The sequence below is a fragment of the Stegastes partitus genome, unplaced genomic scaffold, assembly GCF_000690725.1.
Source record: "Stegastes partitus isolate 25-593 unplaced genomic scaffold, Stegastes_partitus-1.0.2 Scaffold83, whole genome shotgun sequence".
NCBI lineage: Eukaryota > Metazoa > Chordata > Actinopteri > Pomacentridae > Stegastes > Stegastes partitus.
The window spans coordinates 486,139-493,920 of NW_007577814.1; the positions used below are offsets into that span (position 1 = coordinate 486,139).

The window sequence follows — 7,782 nt, forward strand, 5'->3', positions numbered from 1 at the left end:
AAGAGACAGTAAAACCCTTTCAGTTAAATGAAATGGTACAAACGATAAGACACAAAAATACCACAGAGATGGAAAAATGACCACAAAGAGGAAAAAAAACGCACAAAAAGACCACAAAGAGAAACAGAACCACCAGAATGAAGTCACCTGCGTCGTGCTTCAGTGTGTGCAGCTCTTTTTTTTATTTTTTTTTATTTTGAGGAAACATGTCTTTTATTTTGAAACTGTCAAACAGAAGCTGCGCGCGTCGCCGTCTCCAGCTCGACAGTCTCCACCGTCATCATCTGTACACACGGCGGCGACAGGAGCTCCTGAATCGGCAGGGACGGCCGCTCTCCCACCGCTACCCTCCTGGCTGCGTGTGTGTGCACGAAGAAAAGGAGTCTGACAGAGAGCGGAGCAAAACATCTGCGAATTCACCGCTTCCACCGAAACGTCCCTCTGGAAACCTCCGATGGATTAGTCTGATTTGTCTGCGGTAAGCACGCTCTTTTCTCCGCTGTTGAATATCAATCGGTGCACCCGCCTTGTCCCCTATTTTTTTTTTTTTTTTGCGCCGTGGAGATGAATTCATCTCCAGAGAGAGAGAGAGAGGGATACATAACACGGATTTGCCAGTCGCTCTTTCTGCAGGTGTAGCTGCGTGTGATTGACGGATAACTTCGCCTCCTGGAAGTGCAGAAGCTGCCAGAGAAGGGAGTCTGATGGTCTGGAGGATGTTTTGCAGGGAGAGGGGGGCTCTGGTGTTGCAGCAGCAGCAGCAGCAGCAGCAGTAGGATGGATGCGCTGCAGAACAGAGCTGACCACTGAGGCCACACATCATAAAAAAAAAAGAAAGAAAGGCCACGACGAGCCGCAGACAGCCTCTATCGATTCAGCCAACAAAATAATGATCATAGCTGTGAGCTGATTGCATTGCCACGCTGCTAAATAACCAATTAAAGCTGTCTTAATCGGGTTTATCTGATGTGTCTGGAGGTGCAGCCATCCATCTTGTAGGCAAACACTGGGGGGGTGGGGGGTGTATGTGTGTGTTATGTATGTATGTGTGTTGTGTGTAGCTGGGAGCAAACCTCATGTGCAGCAACTTAGGCAATAGTTGCAGTGTGTTAGTTGGTTCTCTCAGCATCCTGATGCTCTGAGTCGTCTGGCTGTCCCTGAATGACTGCAAAAAATTTGCTGTGCGTGATGTGCATCAAGTTTGAATGGAAGGAGGTGCATGCTGTGGTTGGTGGAGCCATGCAGTGGTCGCCTCAGGCCCGTCTCTGTCCACATACAGCTGCATGTGAGACATACGGGCACCTGAACTGTATGAGCAAAGTGTGTTGATCACAAGATGTCTAGTAAGTGGTTTGTTTTCGTGTCAGTCGACAGACGTCAAGAAGCAAACACGGCCGAACAATGAATCCGTTTCAGTTTTAGAGAACGCAATTAGCAAATAGCAAAAGCTGCAGGTTGTTGTATGTGTCATGCAGGGTGTCTGGTCCAGGGTTTGAGCTGTTGAGTCGGTGCTTTTACAGATATGTCACGTGTCAAAGCTCTACACAGTGAGCTCGACTTTAAGAAATGAGACCACAAATCAAATCGCAATGTCTGCCACAAAAATCGCAATTAGATATTTCCCAAAATTTGTCACACCCAGCTGCAAGTAGTGATTATTTTCATTTTGTGCTGCAACGATTAGTCAATCAGCAACTCTTTTATTAGTGGATTAATCGTGATTCCACTTTTAAAGATGGTTCCAGCTTCTCAAATGTGATAATTTGCTTCTTCTCTTTTTTCCCAACATGATGGAAAACTTTGCATTCTGGGTCAGACAGCTAAAAACATCAACTCTGGGACATTGCAATGGACGTCCTTCATTGTTTTGTGATGTTTCATTGACTCATTGAAGCAGCAATCTGCTGATCCTTTACTCCGCTAATTGACTACACTTGTGGTTCATAAAATGTCAGAATATTCTGATAAATATCCACCCCGGTTTCCTCTAAAACAATTAATTGAATAATCTAAATGGAAATGGTCCTTAGTTGCAGTACAATCTTATACATCAAAGATGTTCAGATTACAACAGTGAAAAAGCAGCAGATTCTCACACTGGAAACACAACCACAACAGAGTTTTGTCTTTTTGCTTCTATAATAACTTGAACAATTTACTCTTTCACGATCTACTAATTCACTAATGGTTCCAGCTCTGCAAACAGCACTTGTGCGCTGCTCATGCTTTGCACTTTCCATCAACTCAAGTGTGTTTTCAGTTCAACTCGAACCCTTCCAGCCTCCACCGCTGTGGACCCACACACATCATTATTTCCAGTGGATTCTTGCATTGACCGTTGCCCTCCGCTGGCACCACATTTGGAAAGAACCATTTGAAACCCCTCAGTTTGGACTGACAGGCAGAATCTGGAAAAGAAACATTATTTTTCTTCAGATTTTGCCCTTTTCTCCCGTTTTGAAAAGCGTACGAGACACAAACCTGGATGCTCACAATGGGCTCAGTGATTTAACAACATGACTCAACAAACTCGACTGCGAACGTTGTGACACTGAAACACAGTTAGGCTTAAACCCACACGTACGTACTGTATGAAGCTCAGCTGCGGGTTTTATAACTCGCTCTGTTCATTCAGTGCACGAAGAATGCTTTGAAAGCTTCAACACTGCGTTACATTGTGCTCATAATCTTGTAGCAGAGTGAAATGTGCCCATTGTCTCGTTGTTGATACACTGAATGAACTCAGTTGTCTGACACAAGCAAATGTTGTAACTATTCAGAGAATGGCAGCCATAAGGAGGAGATTGTCAGCGTTGTACGCAATCCAGCCAACTTAGCAGTGGGCTTTATGTGCATTCGAAATGGCACAGAAATGAAAATGATCCTCGTTTGGTTTTGCCTTTTGTTGAATGAACAGAAAGTTGAATATTTCGGAGTTGAATAAGGTCGCTGTGATGCCAGTGGGAGGGATGTGGGAAGTTTGACCTTGTTTTGTGCCATGTCAATGATCTGGGTGTGAAGGGACCCCACTCTTCAAATTAAACAGGGCCGTCCTGTTAAAAGGCGAATCGCAAAACCGTTGTATTCTGGGGAGATTTTGTAAGTTCACGGAAGTTAAATAATGAAGATATTCCCAGATTGAATGACCAGATTAGCACAGTTAATCAGTCAAATTTCAAAACCACTTCTTTTTCTTTCCCTTATTTTTTGCCTCATTAGTACAAAACAGAATAGTATTAGACGAGCTTGTTACCATTAAAGAGTGTTTCCATTTAACATTTAACTATTAATGAATCTGATGATGAGCAGAAAACAAGAAACAACTAATTATAGTCAAAGATGGTTCAGCTTGTGAGTATTTTCTGCTTTTCTCTGCCACTTATGATATTAAAATGAGTGTTTTGCAGTTTTGATCCAAATTATTAAATAAAACAAGAAATGTAATTGTTAAAATAGGCTTTTAATTTTTTTTTAGGACATTTGATAAACAAAAGTGGTTAATTAATCAATCTTGTTACATGAATTGGCAGTTAAAGCAATAATTAAACTCACTGTTGGCTGCAGCCATCGTAATACGTATATATACACACATATATGTAAAAGAAGACTTTATTAATTAACAGAGGGGGAAATTGGGTTTACAGCGTTACAAGAAAGCGATAAAGAGCCCTGTGAAATAATAGACACATCGAAGTAAAACGAATGACGTTTAGCTAAAGTTAAGATTCATAATTAGCTTTAATTGACTGATCAGTTGTTTAGTTGTTAAAATATCCTTCAGTAGTGATAAAAATACAAAATGCTGCAGAATTAAGGATTAAGACGACATTTTCATACTTCTGCTTTCTGCAATCACAGATATTTGAATTTACAGTCACATACAGCTGCAAAAATCGTCAAATCTTCCCATTTTAAAGGCTGCAAACACTAAATGTTTATCATTTTTGGCTGAAGAACAACTTAAACAGTTTCTGTCTGTTGATGAATCCATTAGTGGTCTTACGGTTTCGACTGTGCAGCGAATTGAAACCAGTGTTCAAACTGTTCAAACACAAACTCAAACTGCACATACGTGTGTTTTTCAGGCCTGACTGACTGTCTGCTGTTTAATCCATCGGCTACGCTGTGTGACCCTGACACGTCTGTCCTTTTAATTTAGTATATTGATCGCAGCTTTACTATAAATGACCCAGTATCTCATTATGGCTTCCAGCGCTGCGAGTGTTATTATAGATGATTAACACTTGTGCCCGTACAGCTTCAAAATAAAGGTTGTCATTTTGGCAAATTAATTTCCAGTGGAGCCCAGTGGTTGAGGCTTATACAGCAGCACTGACTGTTGCTGTGTGTTCAGGTTGTATCGACTCCTTCATCTGTCTTCGTTCTACAGCTGATTTGAAGGAAACTCGCAGCAGAAAAGAGTATTCAGCAGATCAAACTGAGGAGTTTTACTGTGATAGCCTTGGCTGTCTGTTGTTTTTGTGTGAAAGTCAAGTCCTCCCACTCTTTAATCAGCTCCTGCCTTTCGCTATTAACTCTTTCAGCACATGGCTGCAGTTCCGTCCCCCGTAGGACCCTCTTTATCACGCCATTGTGGTCCTCTCCGAGGCAAGCTGTTCATTTGGGTCTGAAAATAGCGTGATGATTGTTCTCGCAGAGGCTGAGGTGGTCATGCGATACCCAGGCTGTGCCACGGAAAGGAACGAGCCCCGGGGCTGCGATGCCATCATCTGCTTTTTTTTCTTTTTAGGGGTAAAAGTTGCAGGTCGGACGCTGAGAGGAGAAACATCTCTGTCATGGCGAAACGCAGGGAGCACGCCGACCCCAAAATCATTAGATTGCGTGGGTTCGTCTTGACATTTTGATATGATACATAGTGTTGACTCATGCGTATAATTGAATAACAGGAAAGTCGCCTCTTGGATCTGAAAGGCTGTGATGAATGCTTGTGAAACTCTGATTATATTACTGTGAAAATAGGAGAAGTCTGCCTGTTGCTGCTGAATCCACTTGATAAATGGAAATGACTGTTTATCTCCTGTAGGGAAAGTTGTTATTTCCTGATGTCCAGTCACAACAAGGGTGCACAGACATGATTCATAATCCAAACATATGCATGAGAACAATGCAGATGGCCCTCGATTGCATGTAGCAGAATGGCTACAGATATGTAAAAGCAACAGCACTCTGTGGCCTTTCCACTTGAAAAGCAGGAAGATTTCTCTAATCCCTGCAGGCAGCACGACGACATGAGATCTCCCCTCATTTACTGTGATCCCTCCAGGAGTGCTATTTCAATCACTGCAGTTAAAGAGAAAATCCACCAGAAAACAGACATTGCCTGTTTTATTCCAGTCCAGTTAGTGTTTTCATGCTCAAATCAAGGCTGGACTGGAAACCTATAAACTTATTTAGCTTCAACTTGTTTGTGCATATCGTTTTGTTTCAACCAAGGGATGCACAGTTTTGTATTTTTGCTGATATCAGATATATGCAGATATTTTCCAACTTGTTACGACCATTGCTGATGTGTGCTTGTGCATATTATTTCCACTTTTTCACCCCGACAGGCGTTATCTGCCCATCAATGTTCATTTTGGGCCGATGCCATTATTTCATTTTAAAGCCTTTGTCGGTCGATACCAATGATCACGCATCGCTAGCTTTTTCTTTTTTTTTAGCCTCATGTCTTTACTCTGGAAAGTAAACTGGTTCTGCTGTGTGTTGAAGGGCTGCAGCTAAACTGTAAAGTGTAAAGAAAATACTCTAAATCCCCATTACAATATCCAACATCCCATGTTTTCCTCATCATGTTGTGTCCAACCAAGAAACAAAACCAGTAAATCCTAATGTTTTACGAGCTGGAACTGGTGAAATATGCATATTTCTCCCTTCATAATGAATTTATCATTCATCAGAATTGTTCCCTCTAAATGGAAATTGTACCCCAAGCATGTGCTTTACAGGATTTTTCAAATTAAATATATCTGCTGCACTGCAGAGAGTGGTGCTGTAAATACCAGAAGATTGGAAGATGTAAATATAAATGTCAGAGAAGATTATTTGATATCTTCTGGATTACTGGAGGAGCAGCAGCCCTCCTTCTTGTGTTTCTGTCTGTGGTCTTTGGGTTGGAGCTTATTCTGTAATGCTGCTGCTGGACTTGTTCCTTCTTCTGGGTATTTTATGTGGTTTTATTGGCAGTAATGAATCACAGCGATCTCTTTCTCTCTGCAGCGGCTCCCTTCTTATGTTAGTTAAGCAGAGTGGCGCAAATGCCGTATAACGTGGAGATATAATGAAATCCTGCACGCAGGAAGTGAATGCAGCAGTCTGCAGACATACGTTTGTGTTTCAGAATCCCTCCAGGTGATTTTGGGGGCTGCAGGTAACACAGCGGTGATTTATACCTGTCATCCGTGTTGCAAAGTGCTTATTTCCTATTATTAGGGCCTGCTGACAGGGAGGACAGCCAAAGATTTAAAAGATTACACAGCAGTGGTGGTAAAGGGAATTTACTCAACTGTTTTGAGGCANTAGTTTTCTTTTTATCAGCCTGCTGTTTTGTATTGATCTGTTTTAGTCTTTCAGTCTTCTGCTATGTTTGTTCAGTCTCTTTTTTGTTCCAAGACTTCCAGTTACGGATCAAAAGGTTGAGCTTTAAAGAAAGGCCCTTAACTCTCTCTGCTCTAGGGGCACCGTGGTGTGGCTGACCCTGCACAGATTCCTAATAAGCTTGGATATGTGAAAAAAGAACATTTTCTCTTGCATTGCTAATAAAATATATAAAATGGATAAATATTTCTGTTACTGGACCTGTACAGACCTGATCTGCAGCTGCTGTCTCGCTGATTGGTTTGGTGTTTATGATGTTTTGTTTATTGTCTGTTCATCTCTTCTACCTTTTTTTCTCTCCCCTTTAGCCTCGTCCTAACCGGTTGGTCGAGGCAGATGGCCGCCCTCCCTGAGCCTGGATCTGCTGGAGGCCTTGTTCTGTTACAAGGGAGTCCTTCCTCTTCTGTGTCACTAATATCCATCCATCATCTATACACCGCTTAATCCTCACCAGGGTCACGGGGGGTGCTGGAGTCTATCCCAGCTGACTCAGGGTGAAGGCAGGGGACACCCTGGACAGGTAACCAGTCTATCACAGGGCTACACTTCGATACAGACAAACAAGCACGCTCACATTCACACCTACGGACAATTTATAATCACCAATTAACCTCAACATGTTTTTGGACCTCGTGGGAGAACCGGTGACCTTCTTGCTGTGAGGCAGTAATGCTAACCACCGCTCCACCTTGCAGCCCTCGCTAACATAAAAAAGAAAAAAAAAGAAAATCAAAATAACATAGAGAACACAAAATCACACACATAAAAATGAAAATAAAAACAAAGATTGCACATAGAAAATCGTGGGATTTCTTGGACTTCGTTTTTTTTTTTTTTTAATGTATATATTAATTTTTTTTTTTTTTTCACTTAGCAAGGTTAGTCTATAAATTAATAATCCTGTCTAATCTAAGCCTCAGTATGTATCATAGCCAAGTAAAGTTGCATTTTATAAAATGTTTTGTAGGGTTTTAGTTCTTAGTACTTAAATAAATTTATGCCTTAACTAACACTTGAGGGTTTAACTTCAATATTAATTTTGTTTGGTAAATTCTTTATGCAAATCTTATTTTTCTACTGGAAAAAGCAGCGGCTGAGTTTAGAAACCATGCAGTTGTGCTTATATGAACAAAAAGATGAAAAATACTCACAAAAACACACAAAACA

At 41.4% G+C, this 7,782-nt stretch overlaps 1 protein-coding gene across 1 annotated transcript in view; it reads left to right on the forward strand.

The window, feature by feature from the left end:
* The first annotated feature begins 318 nt into the window (after positions 1 to 318).
* Positions 319 to 7,782, forward strand: part of fyna (FYN proto-oncogene, Src family tyrosine kinase a) — a 23,735-nt gene continuing 16,271 nt past the window's right edge. The window contains exon 1 of the mRNA XM_008276912.1: positions 319 to 478. The gene's annotated coding sequence lies outside the window, so the exon portion shown is untranslated. The remainder of the gene's footprint in view (positions 479 to 7,782) is intronic.